We start from the raw sequence: 14,402 nt of genomic DNA on the forward strand, positions 1-14,402 counted from the left end.
CGTCTAGTTAACTTCTGTTAAAAACAGTATTAAGTTATGTTAGGTATAGTCAGGGTAATGGAAAGTTAAGACACCTGAAGTGGGAAAAACGTATATCTATTCAAATTGTTATCTTAGTATTTATAGCTGTTAGAGTGGCTATAATGTTATTGTGGAAACGTGCGAAACTGTTTGGCCGTTTGGGTAACATGAAAGATAATGCCTGAATTGGGCTTAGCTGTTGCATTGTTAATTGTGCATGATCATGCATCTAGAAACATGCAAATTTTGTTTTGTCTGTTTTTATCAATAATCAGAATGTTACATTTGTATTTGCAAAACAAATATTTTCAATTTCTGTCATTTCTTCTGGTGAAGTGCTATTTAGATTATTGAATGAAATAATTATTGCTTATAATTACAGCATAATAATAATTATGATAAAAGTCAAACAACATTATATTCTCTTCAAATAGTGCTACTATTTAATGATGAAAAGCATTCAATGACGAGATCTAAACAATTTTTTCTCTGACATTAATTTTGTTCACTTATTGTGGTCTAGGTATTTTTATATCAATAATTCAATACATCAAGAAAAGGATTACTAATCCAAACAGTAAGCAATTTTTAAATTTAATGCTGACATAAATATTTAGTCAGCAATTTTACTTGAATTGATTGCCACGTTACTTTTATCCCCAATATTTTTGAAAAATCTGCAAATGATTGGAGTGTTTGAAAATGACTGATTTCAGCGATGAACAAAATGTAATTGTAAATAGGGATATGGTTTTAAATCATTTTATGCAAAAATAATCCTTGTTTATTGTTTTCAATCTTATCATCAACAATAACATTGCAGCCACTGTATAAATGTAGAAGTACAGCAACTAGTGTATTCTGCTGTTTGCATTTCATTTCTTGTGCACACATTTAGTACTTGTTGGACAATCACAAGAGAAAAGACTGTAATAAAACCAATTTTTCCTAAACTCTCCTTCAGGGTCCTACACAGATGCACCTGCCCCTATGGGAGGAACAAGTGGAGACGTCTCTCTGAGTATAGAAGAGACAAAGTATGATTTTTTTAATACATTCATTAATTTGAGCTCGTTTCATATATTTGTACAATTTTTTTTAATTATTAAATGCTGTTTAAATACAGAATTATGAGAAGAATACCAGTAATTGTGCCTGTTTCAGCATATTACTTTATGTTGAGAATATCCATTAGATTTAAAGACGTACAACACACTGGGGGAGATAACTCTTGCGATTTCAATTGAACGTTTGACGTGACGTCAAGTTTAACGTCAAAAATAAAGCGTCAAAACGACGATTAAAACGATCCCGATGTATATCAATCATGAAAGAAAATTGGGATATGGGGCTTGGCTGTGATTGTGCCTACCATACTCAATCAATGAGTTTTTTTTTAATTAACCCGATTAAACTCCGTAAAAAGCAAGACATAAAATACCATCCCGTAATGTTTATTTCATTTCATATGTACAATAAATTTTTTTTTGATCAAAGCGCAGCATTTTTTTTAATCTGAAAATTTTATTTTACATTGCCGAAATTCTCATTATGTATAATTGGCTTTATAACATTCCGATTAATGGTCTTCATTACAATTTGTGCATACACGATATAAATATTGTTTTTCTTCTTTAATTAAATAAAACAACAATAAATAAACAATAAACTTTTTACAATGTAAAATCGATGTTGTTCTCAGACCCTTACTGATCAAAGAGGAACAACTCTGAAAATGTAGGAGATGTTTATTTTCCTCCCTTTATTCACGGTTTTCCACAGAATCAGATACATTTACAGCAGACCTGATAAATCCGAGAATTGAATACTATAGACCTCATATACACAATGTAAGTATAGAATTGAAAAGAATTGTTCACTTGTACTGAAATTATCTGCATTTATGAATATCCTATTGCAGCAAATCGTAACTTTGACTTTCTGTCAACAATGTCGGTTCGCATTTCCTCGAATCAAAACAAAACGTAGCCTATAAGATTTAAAAAGAAATATCAGTGTGGGATTTGATATAAATTGAAATAGATGAAGAGTTTAATGTTTGATATTTTGAAGTTAATGTGGACGAATACAGAATTTTCATTTTAACTTTAGAAGGGACGACACTGAAAGAAATGCGTACAATATCATGAGGGGTGTATGTACATCTAATGCAAATGTCGATGTATCCCCACGGCCACATACTGTGTCGTTTGAAATAATAACATGAAAGAAACTACAATCATTCCATTTATATTACAGGATATTTGAACATACACCATTTTTATAATGAATAAAATTAAAGAAATAAAATTAAATTAAAAATCAACATATTCAAGTTCAACAAAACTTGAATTCGTATCCAGGTTTCATGTGATATGTAAATGCATAACGCATACGTGTATGGACTAAACACTAAAATCTTTCAGTAATTTTTTCCTAATACATATAAAAAGAGTAGTCAATATTTATTCTGCATTGATTTTAAATTCATGAATGATTCATGAATTTAAAAACTAATGCATACCTCCGGGATTCTTGACGAAATACCAGTATATTTGCATTGTAAACGACGTTTCGTCAAACGCTAATGATCTGCGACGCAAAAAAGGAAGGGGTGGGGGTGATAGGGGTATTCAAAAATTGCCTAAAAATCTACATTTAAATACGCTTTACATACGAGAACTTTTAAATTTGTAAGTTAATATATTTTTGAGGGAAAAGCAATATTCCAATTTAATTTTTTTAATGTGTATTTGTAGATTCATATAACAAAGTGATCGACCCCCGTCTGAAAGACGCGCGGGAACGTGATTTATTGAGAAAGGGGGAGGGGGTAATTTTCCGCTATTAAATCAAAACTGGTCGTACAAAAATTATACAAAAAATTATGAAGATTATTTTTACTACCAGCTACCTAAAGAAAGTTTTTTAACAAAATTAAACGACAGGTTTTTTCACAAAAAAATTTTGAATTTGAAAAATACGCAATTTTCAAGGCTTAGAAAATTCATAGTTTTTCAGTTTAAGGTCTTTAAAAATTGTTTTGATGATATGTATATCAAAAAGATGACTATGTTTTTGTGTTAAATGGTTAAAGGAATAAGCCAATGAAATTTGACATTTATATCTAACCTGGTTTTATTGAAAATCAAGGTTTAAATAGTTCATTGATTAAAAATTTTCTCTCCTTGTAAACAACTAAAGGGGGGTAACTTTCGGAAGTTCCTGTCCAAAAACCACTCGAACGATTTTGTCCAAAATATGCATACATGCAGTAGATATAGTCATGTACTAAATATACAAAAATAACGAAAATTAAACGACAGGAATTTTTTTGGGTAGGTGTGTTGTACATCCTTAATTGTAAAAATAGTTTCATTTTTCATTCACAGTCGTATAAGAACAAAACTTGGATTGAAAAATCTTGATGTTGGTTCGGAGAAAAAGAACAGACCGGTAGGTATTGAATATATGAAGAAGTTAAACTAAAAATAATAAAATTTTCACAGCACAGACTTTAAACAATTGTTGAAAGGTGAATTATTGTCAATTTATTGAGATGTTACTGATACATATTTATATGACATAAAGCTCATGTACACTTTCATTTTTAGCTCACCTCAACGAAGTTGGGGGGAGCTTATGTGATACCCTCGGCGTCGGCGTCGGTGTCGGCGTCGGCGTCGGCGTCCCAGGTTAAGGTTAAGTTTTTTGGAGCAGTTTTCTTTTTAATTACTTCTGTGTCCTATACTGATTAGACATGCATGCAAGATGGTTTTAGTGTGTTTTATTGTACCAGACAAAGTTTCAGATGCTGCAATTTCAGCAAAGGAATGACCAGGTTAATGTTTTTGGAGCAGGTTAACATTGTTGGTGCAGTTTTTGGTGTAGGTTTCATTTCCAAGTAACTATAAGCCCTATGTTGACCAAACTTGCATGGATGATACATCTAAGGATGCATACTACCGGGCTTGCTTCGGATGCTGAATCTGACCTACATTTTCCGGTTGAGTGAACAGGTTAAAGTTTTTGGTGCAGGTTTCATTTCCAAGTAACTATAAGCCCTATGTTGACCAAACTTGCATGGATGATACATCTAAGGATGCATACTACTGGGCTTGCTTCGGATGCTGAATCTGACCTACATTTTCCGGTTGAGTGAACAGGTTAAAGTTTTTGGTGTAGGTTTCATTTCCAAGTAACTATAAGCCCTATGTTGACCAAACTTGCATGGATGATACATCTAAGGATGCATACTACCGGGCTTGCTTCGGATGCTGAATCTGACCTACATTTTCCGGTTGAGTGAACAGGTTAAAGTTTTTGGTGCAGGTTTCATTTCCAAGTAACTATAAGCCCTATGTTGACCAAACTTGCATGGATGATACATCTAAGGATGCATACTATCGGGCTTGCTTCGGATGCTGAATCTGACCTACATTTTCCGGTTGAGTGAACAGGTTAAAGTTTTTGGTGTAGGTTTCATTTCCAAGTAACTATAAGCCCTATGTTGACCAAACTTGCATGGATGATACATCTAAGGATGCATACTATCGGGCTTGCTTCGGATGCTGAATCTGACCTACATTTTCCAGTTGAGTGAACAGGTTAAAGTTTTTGGTGCAGGTTTCATTTCCAAGTAACTATAAGCCCTATGTTGACCAAACTTGCATGGATGATACATCTAAGGATGCATACTACCGGGCTTGCTTCGGATGCTGAATCTGACCTACATTTTCGGGTTGAGTGAACAGGTTAAAGTTTTTGGTGTAGGTTTCATTTCCAAGTAACCATAAGCCCTATGTTGACCAAACTTGCATGGATGATACATCTAAGGATGCATACTACCGGGCTTGCTTCGGATGCTGAATCTGACCTACATTTTCCGGTTGAGTGAACAGGTTAAAGTTTTTGGTGTAGGTTTCATTTCCAAGTAACTATAAGCCCTATGTTGACCAAACTTGCATGGATGATACATCTAAGGATGCATACTACCGGGCTTGCTTCGGATGCTGAATCTGACCTACATTTTCCGGTTGAGTGAACAGGTTAAAGTTTTTGGTGTAGGTTTCATTTCCAAGTAACTATAAGCCCTATGTTGACCAAACTTGCATGGATGATACATTTAAGGATGCATACTATTGGGCTTGCTTCGGATGCTGAATCTGACCTACATTTTCCGGTTGAGTGAACAGGTTAAAGTTTTTGGTGTAGGTTTCATTTCCAAGTAACTATAAGCCCTATGTTGACCAAACTTGCATGGATGATACATCTAAGGATGCATACTATCGGGCTTGCTTCGGATGCTGAATCTGACCTACATTTTCCAGTTGAGTGAACAGGTTAAAGTTTTTGGTGCAGGTTTCATTTCCAAGTAACTATAAGCCCTATGTTAACCAAACTTGCATGGATGATACATCTAAGGATGCACACTACCAGGCTTGCTTCGGATGCTGAATCTGACCTACATTTTCCGGTTGAGTGAATAGTTAAAAGTTTTTGGTGCAGGTTTCATTTCCAAGGAACTATGAGTTTTTAAATGACCAATCTTGCATAGACGATCTAAGGATGCATACTTCCAGGCTTGCTTCGGATGCTGAATCTGACCTACTTTTTGTAGATGAGTGAAAATGTTAGTTTTGATGCATGTTTCATTTCCAATAAACTATGAGCCCTATAATGAGCAAACTTGCATGGATGATACATCTAAGGATGCACACTAATGGACTTGCTTCGGATGCTGAATTGGACATACATTTTTCAGATAATAGACAAGGTAAAAGTTACGGTTGCAGGTCTGTTACCAAAAACTATAAGGCTTATATAACATTGTATAAACCAAACTTGCACAAATGCTGCATCAAGAGATGAAAACTCGCAAATTTGCTTCAGATGCTGGATTTTCATTACATTTTCATGAAGAAGAAGTAGTTTAAATTTTTTATGTAGGTCTATTTCAAAGTATCAGATCAAAATTGCTTTTAAAAATATTTTCATTTTTGGAATGTATACTTTTTGTTGGTTAATTGTGTGACTTTGCCTTACTTAAAGATAACATTCGTTGAGGTGAGCTCTGTAATCTCTGATTACCTATGTTTATTTATGTAAAAAATTACATTAAGAATTGCAAATGAAGGTTTCCTAATCACAGAAGAAGATGTACACAAACCTGCCATGAGTTTAACAGAGAAGAAAGAAACTGAGAAACTGAAGGAAAGAATTCAAAAAATGAAGGATAAAAGAAAAATCAAAGACCATTTACGGTAGGTTATGGGTTAGCTGCAGATCTGTAGTTCACCAGTCTGAACAAACTGAGATGGATGACTAGAGAGCTACAGTACTAGAGCCGCCCATTGAAAAAAAAGTGTATATTTATTGTGCACAAAAAGTGAGCTACAGATATGCATTAAGCAATGTGTTAAATAAATTGAAAGAACTTTAAATTCATTCTACCATGTATTGCACTTTTATCTTATATATATATTTTTAATATTGATCCATTGTTATTTAATTTTCTATGTATTTCAGCAAAGTAAAAACTCTGGGTGAAAGTGATTCCAAAGATGACACAACAGCCTGGGTGAAGAAAAGTCGACAAAAACAGAAAGAAAAGGAACTGGCAGAAAAAGGGTAGGAAAAAAATTCTAGATGTTGTAATATTTTCCTGAGGATTTTTATGTTTAATTGTAAGAAAGAAATTTGGGTATTTCATGTGCATTTTCTTTCAAATAAAGTTCTTTGAAAAAAAAAAAATTGAGCTGAATGATGAAATGTATGATAGAATTTTATTTAGATGTGCCTAAATTATCAATATCTTATAAATCAGTTCTGCTAGTTGATATAATATTAAAATACAGAAAGTTACAGTTATTAGACAGTGACATGTTTACATGTAGAAGTGTAACTTACAGTGATAGACAGTCATCTCAAAGGCTGACATTATTATGTAATTTTTAAATTTATTGAACTTTAAAATCAAGGCAGGTCTCTAATAAGAATTGTGCAATTTGATGTTGCAGGCGAAACAGTTAATGGAACTAGATGAAGCATTTGGATTGGAGGACATTGTTAAAGAGGAGTTTAAAGATAACAAGAAGGTGAGTTTTGGTGAGGCTGAGAAAAAAATAGGGATCTGTAGTTCATGTACTAATTTCATCCAGTTTATTAAATAAGAAGTAGAGAGTTTGGGCATTTTTTGGTCAGTAAATCACATAGAGATATACAGTTAAACTCGGTCATAAAGAAGTCACTGTGACCTAGGAAATTACTTTGTTATATTCGTAATTTGTTATATGCATATAAGGAATTCCTTAAATCTATATAGCTTGGGATCCAAGATAACTTTGTTATATCCTTGAATTCGCAATATCTGTGTTCGTACTAAATGAGAGTTTTACTGTACATAAAAATATGTAACACACATTAGCTTAAAACGGTATAACCTGTATAATATATAGGATGCAAGGTTAAAAAAAATATGCTTGAAATTATTCTCACTCCCACTGTTTTTCTTATTTCCATTGTTTTAAATCTTATTTCCTAACCATTTACAGGAATATACATCTAAAGATTTGAGAGGTCTGAAAGTGGAACACTCTGTGGACAGATTTAAAGATGGACAGTCCATTATTTTAACACTCCAAGACAAAGGTATATGATAAAGTAGTATTATAAAAAAAATTGTCAGTACCTTGTTATAAGAATGAAAAAAGTAATTTTTTTCAGTGCTAAGATGAAGTTTAAAATCCATAATAGATATTTAATTATAAATGAATGTAAATTTCTTGCTAATGTGAATCTACATGCTAATTTTTGCCCATTATCACTTGCAAACAATTAAGTCTATCTCTATTTTGAAATTGCCACCATTCATAAAGAGTAAAAATAAATGGAGGGAAAATTACATTCTGTACATTTTAAAGCTTGCTAATTTTTTTTCTATTACTAAATATTAAATATTATTGTACCTGAATAAATATGCATATGAAATACACATGATGAATCTGTGTTGTACAGGAGTGTTAGACGAAGATGAAGGAGACACGTTAGTTAACGTTAATCTCGTGGATGATGAAAAGGCGGAGAAAAACGTGGAACTTAAGAAGAAGAAGCCAGATTACAACCCCTATGATACTGGGGATGTAGATGAATTTGGAATGGTAGGGCTTTAGCAAAATACACTGTTCTTGTAATTGTGTACATCAGAAAAGAAATCTTGAATTATATTTTTGACAGGAAGTATTGAAAATTCATATTTCATTCAGTTCCTGTGTATCAGAGAAAATACTGTACATGTATGTTTTTCCACATTGGATTAATTTACTATCTTTACATAGTAAAAATAAATCAACATAAATTTGACAAAGTGTATTTAAAATGCATTAACTAAATACAACAGCAATCCAAGATATCTGTGTAATAAACAGAAATTATGGTTATTCAGAATTTTGACTTTTTGTAAAAGTGCATTTACAACACACAGAGATATTTACATGTATTCATGAAAACAAGGGTCTTAGGATATAAAAGATTTTGATATGCTTTTTATTGTATATTTCACAGTTCAAACCAAAGAATGTGCTGGATAAATATGATGAAGAGATAGAGGGTGTTAGGAGGGAGAAGTTTGAGTTAGGGTCAGGTGGAAAATACGACACTGACCCCGAAAAACAGATGGATGAAATTCGTAGACAGCTGAGAGAACAGAGTCAGTCCCTGGGAGGAGTGACCTTGAACCCAATCAATGAGTACCTCACCCCTCAGGAAGCAGCTGTGAGTATCAGCATTTGACCTACTTTTTGTAGACTTTGTATACATTTAGTACAAGAAAGATTTTTCAAGCTGTAAAATGACAGATATAAAGTGCATTCATCTAGAAAAAATGGGAAAATTAACACTCCAAATCAAAATTGAACAGCAATTTAGTTGTTAGCACTTCATGCCATGTAAATGGATAGTTGCATAAGTACTGATGTTACATGTACTAATAATATCTGTTTTAAAAAAGGATGCAGCAAAGTTTAAAAAGGTTAAAAAGAAAGTAAGGAAAATAAGGAAGAAAGAATCTTTAAAAGCAGATGACCTTCTTCCTCTGCCAAATCAAGGTCAGGAGGACACAGATTATGGGTCAAGGTAAAGCTTGTGTCATGTATTTTGAATGAAGATAGTTAAATGGAAACATCTGATTAAAAGATACACAATTTGATTGGTATATGTGAAGAAACAAAAAGTACTGTAATCAAAAGCTGCAAATTTAATGTGTAAGATTTACCATGTACATTTGTGTTCATGAATTGCAACTGTTACATGAAGTTCAATAATAAAGCTTAGCAAGTTAATGTGTCTTCATTATACATTAAAGAACTTTTCAAAAAGAAAAGATATGATGTAAGAATTTTTCTTGCAGGAAAAAGAGGGAGGGGGTACATGCGAGAGGAGGAGGTGGCTGTTGAGGGTCAGACAGGGTATGAGAACGGTTACGGGGGGGGTGGGGGCATGACGGCTCCCATCGTGATAGACTACGCCCACGGTCACACAGCGGTCAGTGTTAATGACCAGCCAATGGAGGTCACAGAACCAGAGGAAGAGGAGGGTACGTGTGTACTGGATTTTAATGTCTGAAATTATGTACCAAATTCAAACATACAGAACATGTATACTGGATATTTATATTTGAAACTTTGTTCCAATTTCACACAGATGGAACTACAGTTTGATATGGGGAAAACTTTGAAATTTTTCACCAACATACACACTGTAAAAATAATTTTATTTTACAATAAGACCTGTATTGAAATATTCACTTTGTTTAAATGATGAAAATTATCTTTCACCACTTAGCATCATACAATGCTTGCAGACATTTAATCCAATTTTTTAGAATTCACGCAAATTCAAAAATTGAAGTTAAAGGTAGGCAAAAAAAAATTAATCAAAAGTTTCTCAGGCCAAAAAAATCAGAATTCAATGCGGCAGGCAGGCTTTTTTTTTTTTAGCAGGTTTAACACCTTTTCTAAGCTATTTGTTCAAGAAATTGATAATATCGAACAATTCTTAATTTTTGTTCTCTGAAATTGGTTGTAATATGTATTCAACTTTAAATAATGTTACTCCAAACATTTAGTTAAAAGTTAATTAATATAATACTGAAAATTTAGAAGAAATGTATTGTTTTTCTAATAAAAACGTTTATTTTAGCATTGATGAAAAGGGGAATATCTCCCTTTTCTTTTTCAACATGGAAAAATAGAAAATTGAGTTATCTCTCTTTTCAATATGTCAATAAAATTGATCAATGCGGCCGTTTTTGAACCTGGGAAACTATTGATTAATTTTTTTTGGTCTTACTTGTCAAAATTATGTTCTAAATTGTCTGGAATTCACATTAACATGAACTACATTATTTTAATTAATATATGTAAATTAATTATCTTTCAGACTTGGTTGGTCCAGATGAGGATCTCAGTAATGTAATAGAGGAAGACGAGGCAGAGAAGGAGTTACACTCGGCTCTTGTCTAAAGCCAGGAAAATCAAGCAGAGGAAAGACGCATCAGCTGTCATCAAGGTAGAAATCCAAATCTTACTGTCAATGTTAAAATGTTAAATAATTGATGATACTACTGATGAGATAATTGGTTGTCTAAATTAGGTTATCTTTGGTATGTTGAAAGGCTAATTGGTAAAAAGATGCCAGTTGGCAAATATTGTCTACCTCACATTTGACAAAATTTAAGATTAGTATAAAACAAGAATACATATTTTCTTGATTTTTGAGAAGCCATTTTCTTCTTGTATTTTTAGGTAGCAGAGCAGGTTCTCTTAAAAGCTAAATCAGAGCCAGAGGAAGAAGAAGAAGAAGCCCCCCAGGACGGTAACATTATCCTCAATGCTACCTCCGAGTTCTGTAGAACCCTGGGGATATTCCTACGTACGGCCAGTCAGGGAACAGAGAGGAGGATCAGGAGGATTTCATGGTCAGTCAGTAGATTTGTGTTTGAATGACAGAGGCTATTTGTTTGTAGGATTATTTGTGCTCCATTTAATTCTTCTGTTTTACATATGCAAAAAATTTTGCTCCTTTTTAAATTCACCCAGTTACAGTTCTATTTCAGAAATTATACTGTGTTCTTTGAATTCACCTTATTTAAAATTTGCCCACCTTTGGCTAAAATTGCAAAAAATTACCAAAATACAATATTTAGAGTCTGTAGATATTTGTTTGAGGGAGAGAGATTATTTGATCTATCAAATCTACAAAAGAGGCTAAATGCATGCATTAACGTTCTTCAAGTGATTGAGGCAGTGATCATCATGGTAGGGTTTACATTACAAAAAAAATTATTCATATATTAAAAAGTTAAAGACCAGGAATTCTGATCCATGCTCCCTTGACTTTTCATAAGAATATACATGTATAAGAAATTTTATTTTCTGTGGTATTCGGATTTCAGTATTTATGAAATAAGTTCTAGTCAGTTTTTCTTATAATCAGTAATGTTTTCAGGATTTTGAGAAAGAACTTGAAGAACGAAGGAAAAAAGAAGAAGATGAGGAACAAATGTCAGGATGGAATGCAGTGGAAATTGACGAGACACCTGTCAATATCACTGTAAGTATTAATTTACGTGATGTCAATATCACTGTAAGTATTTATTTACCTGATGTCAATATCACTGTAAGTATTTATTTACGATGTCAGTATCACTGTAAGCATTTATTTACCCATTGTCAATATCACTGTAAATATTTTTTACCTGATGTCAATATCACTGTAAGCATTTATTTACCTGATGTCAATATCACTGTTAATATTTTTTTACCTGATGTCAATATCACTGTAAGTATTTATTTACCCAATGTCAATATCACTGAATATTTATTTACCTGATGTCAATATCACTGTAAGTATTTCAGTTTGCTGCACCTGTAAAATTGTTTTATCAGGGATCTTAAAATTTTACAATGCATTGATAAAATTTTTTAGCTGAGCTCACCTGAGCCGAAGGCAACAAGTAAGCTCTTCTGAACAAAATTGTACGTTGTCATTTTTGATACCTTTTCACATTTTCATCTTCTTCACAATAGCCACTGGGCCAATTTCAACCAAACTTGTACTCCCTCTTTTCCACAAATGAAGAAATAGAATGGACACAAAACCTGTGGCTTGCGACAATGTGGATACCTAAGATTGCTATTTCTAAAATGTGTGCAAAGAACTGGAAAATGCTGACTAACTGACTGTGTCACGAATTTATCCCGCTGAAGACCTTTATCAATATAAAAAAAATATATGTGCATATTATGAAAATATGAAGTTTTAATCCAATAACAATCAGCATAAAATATTGTTATGGTAACAAGAAATTTAACTAAACTAACTACGTACTAAACCATTTCTTAGCCGCCATTTTTATTATGCGCCCTGATCGATAGATCCCAGGCGTATATTGTTTTTGTCCTGTCTGTTTGTCTGTTTATCTGTTTGTCTGTTTGTCTGTTTGTCTTTCTGTCTGTTGTCAACTTTAACCTTCGCCATAACTTTTGAATAATAAGAGATAGGGACTTCATATTTGGTATACTCCAATAATAAAGTCCTTTCAAATGACATCAAGGTCAAAAACCTTGTGACCTTGACTGTGACCTATATGCTAAAAATAGATTTTTCCTCTGTTTGTCATAACTTTTTAACTATAGGAGATAGGGACTTCATATTTGGTATGCATACTCCACTAATAAAGTCCTTTCAAACGACGACAAGGTCAATGATCTTGTGACCTTGATGACCTATATGCTAAAATAGCTTTTTCCACTGTTTGACATAACTTTTTAACCATAGGAGATAAGGACTTCATATTTGGTATGCATACTCCACTAATAAAGTCCTTTCAAACGACGACAAGGTCAATGATCTTGTGACCTTGACTGTGACCTATATGCTAAAAATAGCTTTTTACACTTTTGCCATAACTTTTGAATCATAGGAGACAGGGACTTCATATTTCGAATGCATACTCCACCGATTAAGTTCTTTCAAATGACACCATGGTCAATGACCTTGTATTGATGTCCCCAATATGCTAAAAAAAGATTTTTTAACTTTGTTGCCGCCGGGCGCATAGTGTTTCACAAACACATCTTGTTTACAAAAGCAACGTTTGGAACGTAATCGTGTGCGCGTTTTTCATATTACTCCTTGACTGCGACATAATAAAGAAAATTTCAGGGCATTGTGTCAGCCTTTATCCAATCAGCAATCTACAAATTAGTTTAAGAGGGATAAAATATTAGATATGTAGGTATAGGCCCACATGTTAAATATATCTTCTATGCATATCTATTCTTGATATATTTACACACCGTGAATATCAAAATTTTAAGAATTCACACAATAATAATTTCATTTTTTGAAAAATAACTTTTCTCCCATAAATATCCTTGCCTCAAACTTATTTCTCCCCCTAGTTAGGATAACAGCACGTGTCACATGGAATTGTCCTCAAGCGGATATTTTAAGACCAATTAAAAAAAGCCAAGACCCATGTTTTTACTGCAGTTTTTCAGATCCCTTTGTGTTTTTTCTTGTATAATTAATTTAATTGTAAATGACGTGTTAACCTAGAAATTCTCCAAATCAAGTTTAATTTATTTCCTTTAAATTTTCAATTTTTAAAAAACTTTCGACACGCATATTACAAAGAAAGGGGTCATAAAAAATCACTTACATTTTACATTTAACGTCTGAAAAATTACATTTACACGTTGCAGCACAAGTTCAGGCCATGTAAATATAAAAAAAAAAAATCTACATGTACTTCGCTTTTTTTCGAGATTGAAACACCATTTCCCCAAACTTCTTTTGAACGGCATGTGTGCGTTGATCACCCATCTCACAAACCACATTTTAACCCCCCCCCCTTACCGATTTCCCTCCTATTGAAAAAGCTTTCGTAAGATAAAAAAAATTCTTTATAAATGTATCATTTATATAAACAAAACAAGTCAATTTCAAATTCTACATTTATTCTTTCCTTTGGGAACTACTCAGCTATAAAAAATCAATTTAACAAATTGCAACATCAAGAAACACACGCATACACATAACATCATTATACAAAACTAAACAAAGATAAAATACTTATATGTACATGTAAGACCAATGGCTAATTATGTTGAATTGCACCTACAATATGTAAAATTTTTGCGATATGTAACTGGCCAATGGGCCAAAAAAGTTGGGAATCATGGCCATTTTGAAGGGCGATGACCTTCATGTTTGGGGCCCATGGCCTCGTGAATAGTTTGGCCGATGGCCTTGAACTTGAGTGGCCGATGGCCTTGGTGAAATTTAAATGGCCGATGGCCTTGAACTTAAGAGGCCGA

General features: G+C 33.0%; 1 pseudogene; it reads left to right on the forward strand.

Annotated features, from left to right (window-relative positions):
* Positions 1-985: 985 nt before the first annotated feature.
* LOC134264518 (U4/U6.U5 tri-snRNP-associated protein 1-like) lies at positions 986-11,631 on the forward strand (annotated as a pseudogene).
* The last annotated feature ends 2,771 nt before the right edge of the window (positions 11,632-14,402 follow it).

The sequence above is a fragment of the Saccostrea cucullata genome, unplaced genomic scaffold, assembly GCF_032062105.1.
Source record: "Saccostrea cucullata isolate Sc308-1 unplaced genomic scaffold, CSIRO_AGI_Scuc_v1 ctg15403, whole genome shotgun sequence".
Classification (NCBI taxonomy): Eukaryota; Metazoa; Mollusca; class Bivalvia; order Ostreida; family Ostreidae; genus Saccostrea; species Saccostrea cuccullata.